We start from the raw sequence: 21340 nt of genomic DNA, 5'->3' as shown, positions 1-21340 counted from the left end.
GTGGGTGAAAACCACCTGCTGCAATCGTTTCTATCTTCTTTTTAAATTAGAAACTTCTTTTTACAATTTTTGTACTGGTGTAGTCTTATACCAGTACACAGGCTTCTACCTGCAAAAGGCTACAACCTTCTCTCATTCTCCAGCTTCTCCTAGAAGGGAGCTACAACCCCCTAGCTCTTGTACTAGCTGATATGTGTACTAGTACATAGGTGCCAGCCTACAGAAGGCTACAACATTATCTTTTCTTCCAGGGACCACGTTTCATAAATTTTCAAACTGGATCCATCAATAACATCAATCAAACATCAAATATATCTGCATCAACTAATCTCCTTTGTACCAATCACAACTGAATCAATCAACAACCCTTCAATATGATCTTTCAGAATGTTGCAACCAAAATACAGTAACCAGAACCCAGAACACTGCAACAACAAACAGAAGCAGCTAAAACATATTTTATAAGGTATACGCTACTTCACTGTGTCGAACCTACGTGTATACGCTCTTTCCTCAAGGCGAACCTGCGTATAGATCTACAAATCAAATTTAAGATGTATAGCGTGTATACGCGCCTTTTGTAAAGTGAACCTGCGTACAGATCTGCAAATGATGATTTAACCACTACAACAATTCCAGACTTCAGTTATACCCAAATCATCATATTTTCAGACTACAACATGTGCCAATTATTCAGATAAATGATCAAACCATATAAAGATAACTCATTTCAAGCCTTAATATCTTGACCCATCATTAGATCTTATCCTTCATCAATCGCTACAGTTCATCCTCGATTCAGATCCAGCTATGCACCATAACCCGATAACCTGTATGCTAGATCTTACTCTTCATCGGATATTCAATACTTGAGTGACTTGGCCTAATTATCTTCTCCTCCTTTTATAGTCTTAGGCCTTACTCAATACCATGGACCAAAACCACTTAGGACCAATACCTTGGACCAAATACCTGGGGTCAATACCTTGGACCCGATACCTTAGACCAATACCATGGACCAAGTACTTTGGACCAAACATTTAGTTTTCCAAGGTATACGCGCCTTTCCTTCTGTGAAAGTGTGTGTTTACATATACGCGCCTTGAATACAGTGAACCCGCGTGTGCAAGCGGCTTAGTGAATGGCGAACCTGCGTAAAGCTTTCTTTCTTCATTCTGTGAGGTTTGATCTGAACTCTGAGCTGTTAACCTACCGCACTGTGATCTATTATCTGAGTGAGTTGCCATCAAGGACAACACCTGTGTCATAATGCCAACAATCTCCCCCTTTGGACTTGATGGCAACCCCAAGTCACTCTCCCCCTTTATCATCAAGGGCAATGGGTTATGCTCCCCCTGAGTTTGTGAAGGTTTCTCTCATATGCTGAAGAGTGCTGATTGAGTTCCATGCTCCCCCTGAATATCTGCAAAAAGATGTTCTAAAAGAAGAACATGACTCTATACATACATCATAAATGACCCACCTATCACCAATGAACCATACATACATCCATCTCCCAACCAAGTGGGGATACACCAAGTTTGACTCATCCACCCAACCAAGTGGGGATATACCAATTGTTTATACATGTCAAAATAAGAACATTACATCATTCATCCCATGCATAGTGGGGTAACAAAATAGGACGATTCATGACCTCAACATTTAAAAAAAATACATGACATAGAGACCAAATATCTGAAACAAGACCATGATAGACATCAACAACTATCATCAGCAACCTCCATTAATCAGCATCCAGACCAACAACCATGATCTCCCCTAAACCTATTCCACCTGAATAAAAAACAACTATGAATTTGTACCAAGATCTTCTAAGATAATGCAAAGAATGCATTATTAGAAGTATATGATTCCCCGGAACCTGTGCTAGATGATCACTGTCAGACCCATATCAGACTCCTTTTATACTGAGTCCGACTCACTTCTTTTCTTCAAACCAACATATACGCGACTGTATCTACAGAAACCTGCGTATGTACACGGCTACACTTCATGCAACTCACATATAACCACTTTTCTCGGAAACAGATAAGTTTTAACAACAGAATGATGCATCAACTACTCCCAGCTTCTTTCTGAGATATTGAAATGTCTCTCTAGGCAGTGGTTTGGTGAATATATCAGCAACCTGTTCTTTGGAGGGAACATACTCCAATTTGATGGGTATGTGCTTGGTCTTGGAATGCATGACTGGATTCTTTGAAATACTGATGGAACGTGTATTATCACATAGAATGGAGATGGGTGGAGTACATGTGATTTGAATGTTAGGCAATGTTTGCATCATCCAAAGTAGTTGTGTGCAGCAAGATGCAGCAACCACATATTCTGCTTCAGCTGTAGATAATGCAATAGAAGTTTGGTTCTTGCTGAACCCAGACACTAATCTGGAACCCATATAGAATGCACCACCACTAGTTCTTTCTCTGTCATCAACGCTTCCTGCCCAATCTACATCTGTATATGCATGAAGTGTAAGATCTATATCCCTAGGATACCATAATCCAAAATTCTGTGTTCCTTGGAGATATTTGAAAATCCTTTTAACTGCCTGAAGATGTGATTCCTTTGGATTTGCTTGGAATCTTCCAACTATTCCTACTGCATGCATGATGTCTAGTCGTGTACCTATTAGATAGAGCAGACTACTAATCATGGATCTGTAAGTTGGTTGACGTACTGCTGTTGATTCATCATTTGAGCTGAGACTGCATCTTGTTACCATTGGGGTACATATTGGTTTAGAATCTTCCATGCCGTATTTTTTCAAGATCTATTTGAGATATTTGGTTTGTGACAGAAAAATACCATCTTTATTTTGTTGAGCTTGTAGACCAAGAAAATATGTAAGCTCACCAAGCAGAGACATTTCAAATTCTTGCTGCATTACCGAAGCAAAATTCCGACTCATGGCTTCTTCATTGCTACCAAAAATGATATCATCAACATATACAACAAGTATTAGCAATTTATTATTGTCAATCTTTGTATATAGATTGCTATCAGCTGATCCCTTTGAAAAACCTTGTTGATGGAGATATTTGTCAAGACAGTAATACCAGGCCCTTGGAGCTTGTTTTAGACCATAGAGAGCCTTTCTAAGTCTGCATACAAGTTTTGCATCATTTCCAAGAATGAATCCGTCTGGTTGCTCAATATAGACTTCTTCTTCTAAGTCTCCATTAAGAAAAGCAGATTTTACATCCATTTAGTATACTTTGAATTTCTAAAAGCTACAAAGAGCAAGGAACATTGTTATGGCTTCAAGTCTAGCAACTGGTGTAAAAGTTTCTTCAAAATCTATACCTTCTTGTTGAGCATATCCTTTACAAACAAGTCTGGCCTTATTTCTAATAACTTCTCCATTTTCATTCAGCTTGTTTTTTAATATCCATTTAGTTCCTATGATATTCTTACCATGAGGTCTAGGAACTAATTCCCAAGTATTATTCTTTTCAATTTGCTCAAGTTCTTCATTCATGGCCTTGACCCAACATTCATCATTGCATGCTTCATTTACATTTTTAGGTTCGGTGGAGGATAGCAACACTAGATAGCTTGAAACTTCTGTAATAGTTCTTCTTGTTTGCACACCTGCCTCTTTCTGTCCCAAAATTTGAGTCTCTGGATGGTTTTTCTGAACATATCTGGACGGAGTCTTTTCTTTTACTGTTATCTCTTCTTCTGGTGCTTCATTGGTTTCTTCTTCAGAATTAGTGTGATTTGATGTAGGCGAATAATCCTCATCTTATTCATAATCTTCGATTTTTACTTGTTTTGGATTTTTGCATGTTTCATCAACCACAACATCAATACTTTCAACAATTTTCCCAAGTCGTTTATTATAACATTCATATACTTTACTTTGGGAAGAGTAACCAAGGAGAATACCTTCATCTACTCTGGGTTCAAACTTGCCAAGTTTTTCATCAGTCCTTTTGATGTAACATTTGCTTCCAAAAACTTTGAAGTATTTTACAGTAAGAGTCTTACCATACCAAAGTTCATGTGGAGTTTGAGTGTTGTTTACCCGAACATTTGTTTTGTTGAGAATAGTGACGGAAGCGAATGTAGCTTCACCCCAGAAGGTTGCAGGAGTTCCAGACTCATCTAGCATAGCACGAGCCATTTGTTGAAAAGTTCTATTCATCCTTTCTACCACTCCATTTTGCTGAGGAGTCCTTGTGGTGGAGAATTGCCTTTTTATTCCATGTTCTTCACAAAAGTCAAAGAATTCATCTGAGGTAAATTTCCAACCTCGATCAGATCTGAGGCATTTGATTTTGTGATCTGATTCATTTTCAACCAAGGCTTTGAAGGCTTTGAACTTTTCAAATGCTTCATATTTATGCTTTAGAAGTCCTATCCAACACATTCTGGAAAAATCATCAATGAACAATACAAAGTATTCTTCTCCACGAGGTGATTTTTTCCTTGATGGTCCACATAAATAAGTATGACCAAGTTCAAGTGGCTTACTAGCTGATCCTTCCTTTTCAGGGAAGTGTGATCTGGTTTGCTTACCAAATTGACATGATTTGCATACCGTATTTTTTGGAATGTTGATATCAGGAAGATCATGAACAGCCTAGAATCTACATGCTTTTCTTATTTGAGAAAAGCTTAGAAGCCCCAATCTTCTGTGCCATAGCCAGTGTTCATCATTTTTTCTTAGATAGCACTATTGTTTTCCTCCCTTGAGTATGTATAAGTAGTTTGGAGTTCTTATACCTTTGATCACGGTTTCTCCTGTATCAAGCTCACGAACAACACATCCATTTGATTGAAATACTACTTCATTTCCTTGATCACACATTTGACTTACACTCAACAGGTTATGCTTTAGACCATCAACATGCATAACATTCCCAGGTTTAACTTTTTCTTTTAAGAGAACAGAGCCTTTACCTTTTATGACAGCAAGAGTTTCATTTCCAAATGAGACTTTCTTTTCCTTTGCTAAGGCATTATATGATTGAAGTTTTTCTTTGTCACTTGTCGTGTTTTGAGCATCCACTGTCGATGCACCGCTGATTTTCCTGTCCTTTGTATACAAGGCTATACCACATTGTTCTGTTTGCGGTTCTTTCTTTCTACATATTTTGGGACTTATAGAAGTTTGTTCCTTTTGAAATACTTGCTGAAATTTACTCCTGCATTCAGATTCTTCATGGCCAAAGTTGTTACAGATTGAGCATTCTAGTTCATTTTCAAGAGAAGAAAAGTTATTGTAGGTTATTTTCATGATCCCTGTCACATTCTTTTGATTTCTTGCTTCTCTAGTCATGATGGTCTTGTAAGAAGCACATTGAGAAGCTTTGTGTCCAAAGTTATGACATGACAAACATTGGCCATTAAAGAAGTTCCTACGATTATCGAAACTACTAACCTGGTGATTGTAGTTTCTATTCATTCTTGAGGCAGATTGAGTATGATTTACTTTAGGTTGATTGTAGCTTCTGTTCATCCTTGAAGTAAATTGGGCCTGATTTTCCTGGTGATCTGCTTTATGCCTTTGTTGACGATTGTCAAACTATTCACTGCTCTTTGTTGCATCAAGACAACTTTTAGTGGAGGTTGACGCCTTCTGTGCTTGAGATGCTTCTTCATTATATCCAAGACCTGTCTTTATCAGAGGATAACGCTGCACTTTGATAATTTCATTTAATGTTTCTGATCCTTTAGCAAATCGAAGGTTGAGAGCTTTTGTTTTCTCAATATCCTTTCTTAGACCCACAATTTCACATTCTAGTTTTTCATTGTGTTTTTCTCTTTGAGCAAGTTGGAATGTCAAAGTATCTATAATCATATTCTTTTCTTCTAAACATATTTTGAGTTTAGAGATTTCTTCATAAAGGTCATCTTCATCTAAAGCATCCAAGAAATAATCATCTTCAAAAGCCATTAGAAGTCTATAGTCATTACTATTTTCATCTTCATCACTAATTGATAAACCATCGCTATCTTCATGAGTATAGTAGCTCTTCTTACTTACACTTTGTTTTCTATTCCATTTCGTAGATTCCTTACCTTTATCAAATTTATCTTTATGAGGACATTTGGCAGCATAATGACCAACTCTTCCACAAGCAAAACATTTGAAAGGTAGTTTACCTCTGAATCTTCCGGAACCCCGTTGAAGGTTCTTGACAAAGTTTGCTTCTTCCTCACCTTCTGAAATATGTCTTGATTCATTGAGTTCTTCTCTTCCTGAAGCTTTCAATGCAGCTTTTCTCATATCTTATGGACCTCCTTTTCTCATTTCGAAAGCAATTAAGATTCCGTGCAGCTGTGTCATAGTAATAGTCTGAAGATGCTGCTTTTCTTCTATGGAAGATACTTTTGATTCAAAATTTGTAGACAAGGATCTTAAAACCTCTTCAACTAAATTAACTTCTTTTATCTCTTCACCCAAGTTCTTCATGCAATTAACAATCTCATCTATACGTAAGAAGTAACTAGCTATACTTTCATCATTGTGCATTTTGATAGTTTCATATTGAATTCTGAGGGTTTGCAGATTTGCACGTTTTACCTGATTGTCTCCTTCATAGCTTAGAATGATCTTGTCCCATATTTCTTTGGCGGTTTTGAGCTGCATAACTTTGACAAATTCTGATTGTGATAGACTCCCCAACAAGGTATTGATAGCCTTGGCATTGGTTTCATATTGCTTTTTACCTGCCGTATCTGTAGGAATTGCTGATGGAAATGTATATCCTCCTTCCACGATCTCCCATACATCTGTTCCAAGAGATTTAAGATAGGATGTGGTTCTTACCTTCCAATACACGAAGTTGCTCCCATCACATATTGGTGGTCTAATGGATCCCTCTCTTTCGTAGCTACTCATGATCATAGATCTTCCTTCAAGCGATCAAGCTTCTTTTGAAGGACCTACTCTGATACCAATTGTTTGAAATAATACTGAGAGGTGGGGTGATCAGTATTAGTAAGTCAATAATTTTTCATTTCCATAATCAGATTCATATATGCTACTTTAGTTAATGGAACTCGCGTGTATACGCAACTGTGTTTAAGGCAACTAGCGTATATCCTGCAAACTAATGATTCAGTTAATTCATCATATGTTGATCTTTAATCAGTGCATCAGAACCATATAAACAGTAGCTGGGTGCAGTAAAAATACAACAGACAATCACACACAAGAACACAAGATATAAGGTGGAAACCCAATGTGGGTGAAAAGCACCTGCTGCAATCGTCTCTATCTTCTTTTTAAATTAGAAACTTCTTTTTACAATTTTTGTACTGGTGCAGTCTTATACCAGTACAGAGGCTTCTACCTGCAGAAGGCTACAACCTTCTCTCATTCTCCAGCTTCTCCTGGATGGGAGCTACAACCCCCTAGCTCTTGTACTAGCTGATATGTGAACTAGTACATAGGTGTCGGCCTACAGAAGGCTACAACCTTCTCTTTTCTTCCAGGGACCACGTTTCATAAATTTTTAGACTGAATCCATCAATAACATCAATCAAACATCAAATATATCTGCATCAACTAATCTCCTTTGTACCAATCACAACTGAATCAATCAACAATCCTTCAATCTGATCTTTCAGAATGCTGCAACCAAAATATAGTAACCAGAACCCAGAACACTGCAACAGCAAACAGAAGCAGCTAAAACATATTTTATAAGGTATATGCTACTTCACTGTGTTGAACCTGCGTGTATACGCGCTTTCCTCAAGGTGAACCTGCGTACAAATCTGCAAATCAAATTTAATATGTATACACTGTTTATATATGCAGAACCAGTGTGTATACGCGCCTTTTGTAAAGTGAACCAGCGTATAGATCTGTAAATGATGATTTAACCACTACAACAATTCCAGACTTCAGTTATACCCAGATCATCATATTTACATACTACAACATGTGCCAATTATTCAGATAAATGATCAAACCATATAAAGATAACTCATTTCAAGCCTTAAGATCTTGACCCATCATTAGATCTTATCCTTCACCAAGTGCTATGGTTCATCATTGATTTATATCAAACTATGCACCATAACCCAATAACATGTATGCTAGATCTTACTCTTCATCAGATATTCAATACTTGAGTGACTTGGCCTAATGATCTTCTCCTCCTTTTATAGTCTTAGGCCTTACTCAATACCATGGACCAAAACCACTTAGGACCAATACCTTGGACCAAATACCTGGGGTCAATACCTTGGGCCCGATACCTTGGACCAATACCATGGATTAGAAATACCATGGACCAAGTATTTTGGACCAAACATTTAGTTTTCCAAGGTATACGCACCTTTCCTTCTGCGAAAGTGCATGTGTACGTATATGTGCCTTGAATACAGTGAACCGCGTGTGCACGTGGCTCAGCCAATGTCAAACCTGCATATAACTTTATTTCTTCATTCTGTGAGGTCTGATCTGAACTCTGAGCTGTTAACCTACTGCACTATGATTTGTTATCTGAGTGAGTTGCCATCAAGGACAAAACCTGTGTCATAATGCCAACAATCTCCCCCTTTGGACTTGATGGCAACCCCAAGTCACTCTCCCCCTTTATCATCAAGGGCAGAGGGTTATGCTCCCCCTAAGTTTATGCAGATTTCTCTGATATGCTGAAGAGTGTTGATTGAGCTCCATGCTCCCCTTGAATATCTGCAAAAAGATGTTCTTAAAGAAGAACATGACTATATACATACATCTTAAATGACCCTCCTATCACCAATGACTCATACATACATCCATCTCCCAACCAAGTGGGGATACACCAAGTTTGACTCATCCACCCAACCAAGTGGGGATATACCAATTGTTTATACATGTCAAAATAAGAACATTACATCATTCATCCCATGCATAGTGGGGTAAAAAATAGGACGATTCATGACCTTGACATTCAAAAAAAATACATGACATAGAGACCAAATATCTGAAACAAGACCATGATAGACATCAGCAACTATCATCAGCAACCTCTGTTATTCAGCATCCAGACTAGCAACCATGATATCCCCCTGAACCTGTTCCACCTGAATAAAAAACAACTGTTAATTTGTACCAAGATCTTCTAAGATAATGCCAACAATGCATTATTAGAAGTATATGATTCCCCTGAACCTGTGCCAGATGATCACTGTCAGACCCATATCAGACTCCTTTTATCCTGAGTCTAGCTCACTGCTTTTCTTCAAACCAACATATACTCGACTCTATCTACAGAAACCTGCGTATGTACGCGGCTACGTTTCATGCAACTTGTGTATAACCACCTTTCTTGGAAACAAATAAGTTTTAACAACAGGATGATGCATCCACTACTCCCAGCTTCTGTCTGAGATATTCAAATGTCTCTCTAGGCAGTGGTTTGGTGAATATATCAGCAACCTGTTCTTCGGAGGGAACATACTCCAATTTGACCTTTCATTCAAGCACTTGTTCACATAGAAAATGATATTTGATGGGTATGTGCTTGGTCTTGGAATGCATGACTGGATTCTTTGAAATACTAATGGCACTTGTATTATCACATAGAATGGAGATGGGTGGAGTACATGTGATCTGAATGTCTTGCAATGTTTGGATCATCCAAAGTAGTTGTGTGCAGCAAGATGCAGCAACCACATATTCTGCTTCAACTGTAGATAATGCAATAGAAATTTGTTTCTTTCTGAACGAAGACACCAATCTAGAACCCATATAGAATGCACCATCCCTAGTGCTTTTTCTATCATCAATGCTTCCTGCCCAATCTGCATCTGTATATGCATGAAGTGTAAGATCTGTATCCCTAGGATACCATAATCCAAAATTCTGTGTTCCTTGAAGATATTTGAAAATATTTTTAACTACCTGAAGATGTGATTCCTTTGGATTTGCTTGGAATCTTCCAACTATTCCTACTGCATGCATGATGTCTGGTCCGGTACCTGTTAGATAGAGCAGACTGGCAATCATGGATCTGTAAGTTGGTTGATGTACTGCTGCTGATTCATCATTTGAGCTGAGACTGCATCCTATTACCATTGGGGTACATACTGGTTTAGAATCTTCCATGCCGTATTTTTTAAGATCTGTTTGAGATATTTGGTTTGTGACAGAAAAATACCATCTTTATTTTGTTGAACTTGTAGACCAAGAAAATATGTAAGCTCACCAAGCAGAGACATTTCAAATTCTTGTTGCATTACTGATGCAAAATTTTGACTCATGGCTTCTTCATTGCTACCAAAAATGATATCATCAACATATACAAGAAGTATTAGCAATTTATTATTGTCAATCTTTGTATATAGATTGCTATCAGTTGATCCCTTTGAAAAACCTTGTTGATGGAGATATTTGTCAAGACGGTAATACCAGGCCCTTGGAGCTTGTTTTAGACGATAGAGAGCCTTTCTGAGTCTGCATACAAGTTTTGCATCATTTCCAAGAATGAATCCATCTGGTTGCTCAATATAGACTTCTTCTTCTAAGTCTCCATTAAGAAAAGCAGATTTTACATCCATTTGGTATACTTTGAATTTCTAAAAGCTAGAAAGAGCAAGGAACATTGTTATGGCTTCAAGTCTAGCAACTAGTGCAAAAGTTTCTTCAAAATCTATACCTTCTTGTTGAGCATATCCTTTACAAACAAGTCTGGCCTTGTTTCTAATAACTTCTCCATTTTCATTCAGCTTGTTTTTTAATATCCATTTAGTTCCTATGATATTCTTATCATGAGGTCTAGGAATTAATTCCCAAGTATTATTCTTTTCAATTTGCTCAAGTTCTTCATTCATGGCCTTGACCCAACATTCATCTTTGCATGCTTCATTTACATTTTTAGGTTCAGTGGAGGATAGAAACGCTAGATAGCTTGAAGCTTCTGTAATAGTTCTTCTTGTCTGCACACCTGCCTCTTTCTGTCCCAAAATTTGAGTCTATGGATGGTTTTTCTGAACATATCTAGACAGAGTCTTTTCTTCTACCGTTATCTCTTCTTCTGGTGCTTCATTGGTTTCTTCTTCAGAATTAGTGTGATTTGATGTAGGCGAATAATCCTCATCTTCTTCATAATCTTCGATTTTTACTTGTTTTGGATTTTTGCATGTTTCATCAACCACAACATCAATACTTTCAACAATTTTCCCAAGTCGTTTATTATAACCTTTATATCCTTTACTTTGGGAAGAGTAACCAAGGAGAATACCTTCATTTGCTCTGGGTTCAAACTTGCCAAGTTTTTCATCAATCCTTTTGATGTAACATTTGCTTCCAAAAACTTTGAAGTATTTTACAGTAGCAGTCTTACCATACCAAAGTTCATGTGGAGTTTGAGTGTTGTTTACCTAAACATTTGTTTTGTTGAGAATAGTGATGGTAGCAAATGCAGCTTCACCCCAGAAGGTTGCAGGAGTTCCAGACTCATCTAGCATAGCACGAGCCATTTGTTGGATAGTTTTGTTCATCCTTTCTACCACTCCATTTTCCTGAGGAGTCCTTGCGGTGGATAATTGCCTTTTTATTCCATGTTCTTCATAAAAGTCAAAGAATTCATCTGGGGTAAATTCCCCTCCTCGATCAGATCTGAGGCATTTGATTTTACGATCTGATTCATTTTCAACCAAGGCTTTGAAGGCTTTGAAATTTTCAAATGCTTCATCTTTATGCTTTAGAAGTCCTATCCAACACCTTCTGGAAAAATCATCAATGAACAATATAAAGTATTCTTCTCCATGAAGTGATTTTTTCCTTGATGGTCCACATAAATCAGTATGAACAAGTTCAAAAGGCTTACTAGCTGATCGTTCCTTTTCAGGGAAGTGTGATCTGGTTTGCTTACCAAATTGACATGATTTTCATACTGTATTTTCTGGAATGCTGATATCAGGAAGATCACGAACAGCCTGGAATCTGTATGCTTTTCTTATTTGAGAAAATCTTAGATGCCCCAATCTTCTGTGCCATAGCCAGTGTTCTTCATTTTTTCTTAGATAGCATTGTTGTTGTCCTCCCTTGAGTATGTATAAGTTGTTTGGAGTTCTTACACCTTTGATCACAGTTTCTCCTGTATCAAGCTCACGAACAACACATCCATTTGATCGAAATACTACTTCATTTCCTTGATCACACATTTGACTGACACTCAACAGGTTATGCTTTAGACCATCAACATACATAACATTCCTAGGTTTAACTTTTTCTTTTAAGAGAACAGAGCCTTTACCTTTTATGATAGCATTTCCAAATGAGACCTTCTTTTCCTTTTCTAAGGCATTATATGATTGAAGTTTTTCTTTGTCACCTGTCGTGTTTTGAGCATCCACTGTCGATGTACCACTGATTTTCCTGTCCTTCTGCATACAAGGCTATACCACATCATTCTGTTTGCGGTTCTTTCTTTCTCCATATTTTGGGACTTAAAGAAGTTTGTTCCTTTTGAGATACTTGCCGAAAGTTACTCCTGCATTCAGATTCTTCATGGCCAAAGTTGTTACAGATTGAGCATTCTAGTTCATTTTCAAGAGGAGAAAAGTTATTGTATGTCCTTTTCATGATCCCTGTCACATTCCTTTGATTTCGTGCTTCTCTAGTCATGATGGTCTTGTAAGCAACACATTGAGCAGCTTTGTGTCCAAAGTTATGACATGAAAAGCATTTTCCATTAAAGGAGTTCCTGCGATTATTGAATCTACTGACCTGGTGATTGTAGTTTCTATTCATTCTTGAGGCAGATTGAGTATGATTTACCTGAGGTTGGTTGTATATTCTGTTCATCCTTGAAGTAAATTGAGCCTGATTTTCCTGGTGATCTGCTTTATGCCTTTGTTGACGATTGTCAAACTGTTCATTGCTCTTTCCTGCATCAAGATAGCTTTTAGTGGAGGTTGACACCTTCTGTGCTTGAGATGTTTCTTCAATATATCCAAGCCCTGTCTTTATCAGAGGAGAATGCTGCACTTTGATAATTTCATTTAATTTTTCTAATCCTTTAGCAAATATAAGGTTGAGAGCTTTTTTTTTCTCAATATCCTTTCTTAGACCAACAATTTCACATTCCAGTTTTTCATTGTGTTTTCTTCTTTCAGCAAGTTGGAATGTCAAAGTATCTATAATCATATTCTTTTTTTCTAAACAGATTTTGAGTTTAGATATTTCTTCATAAAGGTCATCTTCATCTAAAGCATCCAAGAAATCGTCATCTTCAAAAGCCATTAGAAGTCTATAGTTATTACTAATTTCATCTTCATCACTAATTGATAAACATCGCTTTCTTCATGAGTATAGTAGCTCTTCTTACTTACTTTGTTTTCTATTCCATTTCGTAGATTCCTTACCTTTATCAAATTTATCTTTATGAGGACATTTGGCAGCATAATGACCAACTCTTCCACAAGAAAAACATTTGAAAGGTAGTTTACCTCTGAATCTTCCAGAACCCCGTTGAAGGTTCTTGACAAAGTTTGCTTCTTCCTCTCCTTCTGAAATATGTCCTGATTCATTGAGTTCTTTTCTTCCTAAAGCTTTTAATGCGGCTTCTCTCATATCTAATGGACCTCCTTTTCTCATTTCGAAAGCAGTTAAGATTCCGTGCAGCTGTGTCATAGTAATAGTCTGAAGATCCTGCTTTTCTTCTATGGCAGATACTTTTGATTCAAACTTAGTAGACAAGGATCTTAAAACCTTTTCAACTAACGTAACTTCTTTTATCTCTTCACCCAAGTTCTTCATGCACTTAAAAATCTCATCTATACGTAAGAAGTAACTAGCTATACTTTCATCATTGTGCATTTTGAGAGTTTGTAGTTTTGCACGTTTTACCTGATTGTCTCCTTCATAGCTTAGAATGATCTTGTCCCATATTTCTTTGGCAGTTTTGAGCTGCATAACTTTGACAAATTATGATTGTGACAGACTCCCCAATAATGTATTGACAGCCTTGGCATTGGTTTCATATTGCTTTTTACCTGCCGTATCTGTAGGAATTGCTGATGGAAATGTATATCCTCCTTCCACGATTTCCCAGACATCTGTTCCAAGAGATTGAAGATAGGTTTTGGTTCTTACCTTCCAATAAACGAAGTTGCTCCCATCAAAGATTGGTGGTCTAATGGATCCCTCTCTTTCGTAGTTACTCATGATGATAGATCTTCCTTCAAGCGATCAAGCTTCTTCTGAAGGACCTTCTCTGATACCAATTGTTGGAAATAATACTGAGAGGGGGGGGTGAATCAGTATTAGTAAGTCAATAATTTTTCATTTCCATAATTAGATTCATATACGCTACTTCAGTTAATGGAACTTGCGTGTATACGCAACTGTGTTTAAGGCAACTAGCGTATATCCTGCAGACTTATGATTCAGTTAATTCATCATATGTTGATCTTTAATCAGTGCATCAGAACCATATAAACAGTAACCAGGTGCAATAAAAACAGAACAGACAATCACACACAAGAACACAAGATATAAGGTGGAAACCCAATGTGGGTGAAAAGCACCTGCTGCAATCGTCTCTATATTCTTTCTAAATTAGAAACTTCTTTTTACAATTTTTGCACTGGTTCAGTCTTATACCAGTACGCAGGCTTCTACCTACAGAAGGCTACAACCTTCTCTCGTTCTCCAGCTTCTCCTAGAAGGGAGCTACAACCCCCTAGCTCTTGTATTAGCTGATATGCGTACTAGTACGTAGGTGCCAACCTACAGAAGGCTACAACCTTCTCTTCTCTTCCAGGGACCACGTTTCATAAATTTTCAGACTAGATCCATCAATAAAATCAATCAAACATCAAATATATCTACATCAACCAATCTCCTTTTTACCAATCACAACTGAATCAATCAACAACCCTTCAATCTGATCTTTTAGAATGCTGCAACCAAAATACAGTAACCAGAACCCAAACCAGAACCTAGAACACTGCAACAGCAAATAGAAGCAGCTAAAACATATTTTATAAGGTATACGCTACTTCACTGTGTCGAACCTGTGTGTATACGTTCTTTCCTCAAGGCAAACCTATGTACAGATCTGCAAATCAAATTTAAGATGTATACGTTGTTTTGATATGCAAAACTAGCGTGTATACACGCCTTTTGTAAAGTGAACATGCATACAGACCTTTAAATGATGATTTAACCACTACAACAATTCCAGACTTCAGTTATACCCAGATCATCATATTTATAGACTACAACATGTGCCAATTATTTAGATAAATGATCAAACCATATAAAGATAATTCATTTCAAGCCTTAAGATCTTGACCCATCATTAGATCTTATCCTTCATCAAGCGCTATGGTTCATCCTCGATTCAGATCTAGCTATGCACCATAAACCGATAACCTATATGCTAGATCTTACTCTTCATCAGATATTCAATACTTGAGTGACTTGGCCTAATGATCTTCTCCTCCTTTTATATTCTTAGGCCTTACTCAATACCGTGGACCAAAACAACTTAGGACCAATACCTTGGACCAAATACCTGGGGTCAATACCTTGGACCAATACCATGGATTAGAAATACCATAGACCAAGTACTTTGGACCAAACATTTAGTTTTCCAAGGTATACGTGCCTTTCTTTCTGTGAAAGTGAATGTGTACGTATACGCTCCTTGAATACAGTGAACTCGTGTGTGCACACCGCTCGGCCAATGTCGAACCTGCGTATAACTTTCTTTCTTCATTCTATGAGGTCTGATCTGAACTCTGAGTTGTTAACTTGCTGCACTGTGATCTGTTATCTGAGTGAGTTTCCATCAAGGACAACACCTGTGTCATAATGCCAACAGTCTGATCAATATTGGATTCTCCAAGGAAGAGTTATGCCAAATGTCCCACGATGAACTGATTATAGACTAGTTTAGTAGAGTGAACTTGTACGAAGTGCCACGTGTCACTATTTCAAACTTAGGACCTGAAACCGATACAAATAAAATTACGGACTGGGATCTTTTGTAACTTCTTACGAAATTTCAATCTGATGCTCAGAAAGAAAGTTATGATGATTTTCCCCAGGTCACCTATTTGAGATATAATTCGAGATCATGCAAAAACCCTAACTTCCTTGGATAATAGCTTCGAATATATAGCAAGAAGAGATCTGAAATTCAGACCTGCGGTTTAGAGAGATTTCATCTCAAATGGATATTTTTTTTTAGCTTCTAAAACATTGGAGGAGAAAAGATATAGAGAACATTCCATGATGACCTATCTGGAGTAGCGAAACCCTAGAATCGAGACCTCTGATACCAAATTTTATACAACCAACTCACAAAATGGAAGAAAAGATAGATCAACGCCTTCAAAATCAGTCTCTTCAAGGGGGAAACCTCCTTTACATTACACAAATGAACAATTATTGGATGATACAAATGACAAAACCTCCTTTCTATATATAGGAGTCTAAGGGGTCACAATATAATCAAAGTCGACATAACAATAATAATATAAGGGCACAACAATAACAATAGTGGGCTTCTATGGGGCACAATAATAAAAATATGGGGACAATAGGGGCACAATAATAACAATAAGGGCTAAAATGACAATAGTAATCGGACAATCACTAGTATTATAGGGACCTAACAACAAAGCAGGGGCATTTCTTACACCCCTCTAAGGCTCACTGTTTTGTGTGAATGAAACCAAGTGCAATCCTATAGAATTTTGTAGAATAGATATTCCAGCCATGGCTCCTCAACCAAATGGATTTGATCACTTTCCATTGTAGTAAACCTGGAATGAGGAAAGGCACATTTGCAACACAGATATAAAAGGAAGCATCTTGTCAAATGAACCAATAAAGAGTAAACAATTTTATTTTAAATAAATTCAAAAACTGAAACTAAGAGATGTAGGACTTTCAAACAGTAGAGGAATGATTGACAATAGTGACAAATAGATAGTATTATAATCAACATGAGACAAATGAAGGTAGGCACATAGAAGACTTAGGTAAGCAATGTAATGCACTAACAATGAGAGCTCCACTTATATAAATGATAGGAACAACACTTGTTGAATTGAGGCTTCTGTGATCCATGTCAAGTTTTTTGGGGAGATTCTTCGGCAGAAATCACATAATAATACATTTATTGACGCGTTTCGAACCAATAAGTGCGGTTCATCGTTAGGACAAGTTGAGGAACCATTTCATGGCAGCAATACGCCAGATTTGATTTCAACTTTGAAACCTGCAAGCGTGCTCGTTCAAAAATGTGAACCTTAGTCGCAATGGATCTTCCGTGCAGGGATTCTGTGATCCATGTCAAGTTTTTTGAGGATATTTTTGTATCTCCTCAAAAAACTTGACATGGATCATATAATCCCTACACGGAAGATCCATTGCGACTAAGGTTCACATTTTTGAATGAGTACACTTGCAGGTTTCAAAGTTGAAATCAGATCTCGAGTATTGCTGCCATGATCTGGTTCCTTAGCTTGTCCTGATGATGAACCACACTTGTTGGTTTGAAAAGTATCGACAAATGTATTATTATGTGATTTTCGTCGAAGAATATCCTCAAGGAAAAACACTTATTGCTCTACAATTATATTTTTGCTTATAGGCTCATCGGGCATGGACATTGAAGTTTTTTCTTTAGAAATTACAACCATATAGACAACCCTTCAACGGGTAAAGCTACGGAAAAAACTTCAGCACAGTCGGTTGGAGGAGAAACCATGCTACAAAAGATATTAGATTTGGTGTTGAATCCAGAGTTGCAATGCTACAAGGTGTGGAACAACTGACATATGTTGCAAATATGACAATGGGACCAAAGGTTCCCAATGTTGTTACTGAACAAATTTATGGCACTCCAAAAGTAAGAAGATATTTGGATAAAACATAAAATCCAACTTAGAGGATCTTGTTGTACTCATTGGTGGTCAAATGATTACAGAAGAACTTGGCATGAAGCTTGAAAAGGTTGAAGCTGGTATGTTTGGTTCAATAAATAAGGTAACTGTATTGAAGGATGACACAATTATTCTTGATGGAGGTGGTGATAAGAAGGATATAGAAGAGACATGTGCACAGATTCAGGCTGACATTTAAGCCAACATGACAGAGTATAATCAGGATAAGTATCAGGAGAGGTTGGAAAAGCTTTCAGGAGGAGTTGCAGTTTTGAATACTGGTGGTGCTAGTGAGGTGAAAGTAGGGGAGAAGAAAGATAGAGTTACAGATGCCTTGAATGCCACCAAGGCAACAATTGAGGAGGGTATTGTGCTAGGAGGTGGTGTTGCTCTTCTTTATGCGACAAAAAATCTAGAAAAAATCAGACTACGAACTTCGACCAAACGATTGGAGTGAAAATTATTAAGAATGCATTGAATATGCATGCATATATGATTACTGCAAATGTCGATGTTGAAGGTGCAGTGGTTGTTGGGAAATTATTGGAGCAAGATAATCTTGACCTGGGCTACGATGCTACCAAAGGTGAATACATTGTCATGGCGAAGGCAAGGATTATCGATCCCCTAAAAGTGATCAGAACTGCTTTGGTTGATGCTGCAAGTTTGTCTTCACTGTTAATCACAACAGAGTGCGTAGTTGTTGAGATTCCGAAGGATCAGAAGGAAGGCCCAGTTATGGTCCTAGTTTTGAAGGTTAAACTTCGAGCCAATTAGTTTGATAGAAGTTAGTTTGACCCCAGACTAGGTTTGTGGTTCTTCTCTCTAGTAAAGCTTATTTTTCTCCTTTCTAAACCTTCTTATCCAGGTAGATAGAGTGAGCATATAAATTACTAGATCCATAAACTATAACATCATTATACGATCTAGCAACAAATTATGTAGCTTACCCTCTACCGGTTATTATAGATTCACTATCACAAGTAGCGACTTCAGTAGTTTATCCACAGGTACCACCTATAGTAGAGGAAGAAGTTGAAGCACCAGTAGTAGCATCAGTACCATCATAGCCAGTTTACCGATAACAAAGGAAAGACACATCACTAGTATATATAGTAGAGTTAGTTGTTGATCCAAAATCAATAGAAATAACAATATACTACTGCTATTACCTTTGCTAGAACCGTCATTTCTACTATCTGTGAAATCGATGGATCCATATCTTGATTTGCTATGGGTGAAATGGTAGCTGATAGGTTTGGGACTGGCTCTACTACTGACACTAACGAGAATGCTGAAGCTAAAGCTAACATATAGGAAAATTGTTGATCAAGGTGCCCTGTAGTTTCTACAACCTATCAACCTATCTTTTCTACAGGGAAAGTGTAATCAAAGAGAGATCAGAGAAATTTTTATTCAAAGAGATAATTTTTAAAGAAACAAAAAAGGTGAAAAAAATACATGTTTTAGGAAAAAACCATGGAAGATCGGGCCTCACATTGTAACTTCTAAGCTCGTAAACCTATCTTGGCGGTTTGGAAGGGTTGTTGCTAGAAGCGCCTCGCCTGTTAATGCTCCACGATACTTCCCAATGATAGTGGAGTTAATGTGTGCACTGACTAATGCTCCTCAAAGAATGGATTATCTGTCTGCTCAAAAGATTACCAAAATACTTGAATACCAAATTATTAGAGAAATGCTTGAAATTTTAAAATTTTCCACAAAATTGTTTGAAAATTCCCGATCAATGTTGGAAAAATGACTCTTCATTAATTTGATTTATGTAATAATTACATAAGATCCTGTTTGAAATTTTAGGAGAACTAAATATGTAGTTTTAGGAGAACTAAATATGTATAGGAGAGAAGTTACAATATAAATTTAAATAATAATAAAGGTCAAATAATTTATCTTTTTAGACTATTTCTAATGAGAATGTTGAAAGAAGAAACTAGGATCTCATCTTATTTTTATATCATTGGTAAAATGAATATGGCTTGATTATTCAATATTTCTTGTAATTGAACCAAACTTATGTATTAGATGAATAGTTATAGGTAAGAATTCCCATAAATGATCATGATTACTATCTCACATATTGATATCTTTAATTTCATAAATATTTTCATCATCTCTAATAGATAAAATAACCACAACTTCAGGTATCACTTTTGATGGCTTTTACCCATTCTTAACTAGATTTATTATATCTTTGTGACTAAAGTTGAAAAGTGGAAATACAAATTATTTAATAAATGAGAGTAAATATTATTTGAAGGGTGTTACCAAGCGTATGGCTTTAGGTTTTATAGGAGACAACTATATATTGCTAGAATAAATGAGGTTGAAATATAAAAAGTGTAGCAATAGGCATCAACATATAACATGAAAAATTTCAAACGATATTTCATGCTAGATATTCCAAAATCTATAGTAGCAGTCAATAGGAATTAGCCACTAAAGGAAAATATTAAACATTATCCATGCAACATACGTGGTGAAATATTTTCTTTGTATGGGTTGCATTGAAGTAGCTTGGGAACTTATACATGGACAATAAGCATTATGTTACACCTCTTTTGGGCCCTTAGGGACTAGTTTTCATCCTTGAAAAATGTTCAAGGCCTTAAGAATCATCCCTTAGATGGTCTCCATGAGCACCACTAGGCCAACTATTCACCTTAGAGGCACCAGGTGATGGTTTTGTTCCATGTGCATAGTCTATATTATTAATTAGCTTTAAAACCACTAGTAGGCCCTAGGATGGTAATGGTGCTTCTTCTTAGATGATCTCCAAGGTCCCAACAAAAGGTATCCTTGTTAGGAAAATCCTCACATTGACACCCATACAACATATATATACCTATGGTTTATAATGATGGCAAATAGTGTTTCCCATCACCTAATTGCGCAAGAATCCCCAACTAACATAGATGTCATGTCAAACATGTCCTTGATATTAGTAAATCCTACATTATCCATTAGCTCATGGAGAAGAGGGCTCAAGTAATGTCACTTGATGATTGGGGACTAGAGTCCATCGAATTGTCAGATGTTGGGCTAACGATATTAAGGACACCTCAAGATAAACTAACACTAATGAAATGTATTAATTTTTAGAACATCGACCTATCAAAATGTCACAATATTGGGTACTAGACGTTGGTAAGTAGGACACTAGTCACCAACAAGAACTCTCGATATCAATAGAGTAATGTAGTGGTGAGTTGATGTGGACCTATGGATACCACATGTCAATTGTGTGGCAATTGATTTGACATGCTAATGTCTCATTATGATGTGGCATCAATGTGGGTCTAGCTGACATGGCATACCAATGTGGAATGTTGACATGGTAATGGAGGGTTGACTTGGCACCAAGGTGATCACTAGGTGGTAGTCAAATAGCAACAACATGGATGTTGGGCTTTTGGATGTTAAGATATCAACTAATTAGTAT

General features: G+C 37.0%; 1 pseudogene; it reads left to right on the top strand.

Moving 5' to 3' along the window:
• Positions 1-18657, top strand: part of LOC149231794 (chaperonin CPN60-2, mitochondrial pseudogene) — a 28290-nt pseudogene extending 9633 nt beyond the window's left edge.
• Positions 18658-21340: the final 2683 nt, after the last annotated feature.

Source organism: Pinus tabuliformis, chromosome J (genome assembly GCF_031772625.1).
Source record: "Pinus tabuliformis cultivar Carrire ecotype Pingquan chromosome J, CPIR1, whole genome shotgun sequence".
In the NCBI taxonomy this organism is placed as follows: domain Eukaryota; kingdom Viridiplantae; phylum Streptophyta; class Pinopsida; order Pinales; family Pinaceae; genus Pinus; species Pinus tabuliformis.
This window is presented reverse-complemented; position numbering and strand designations above follow the sequence as displayed.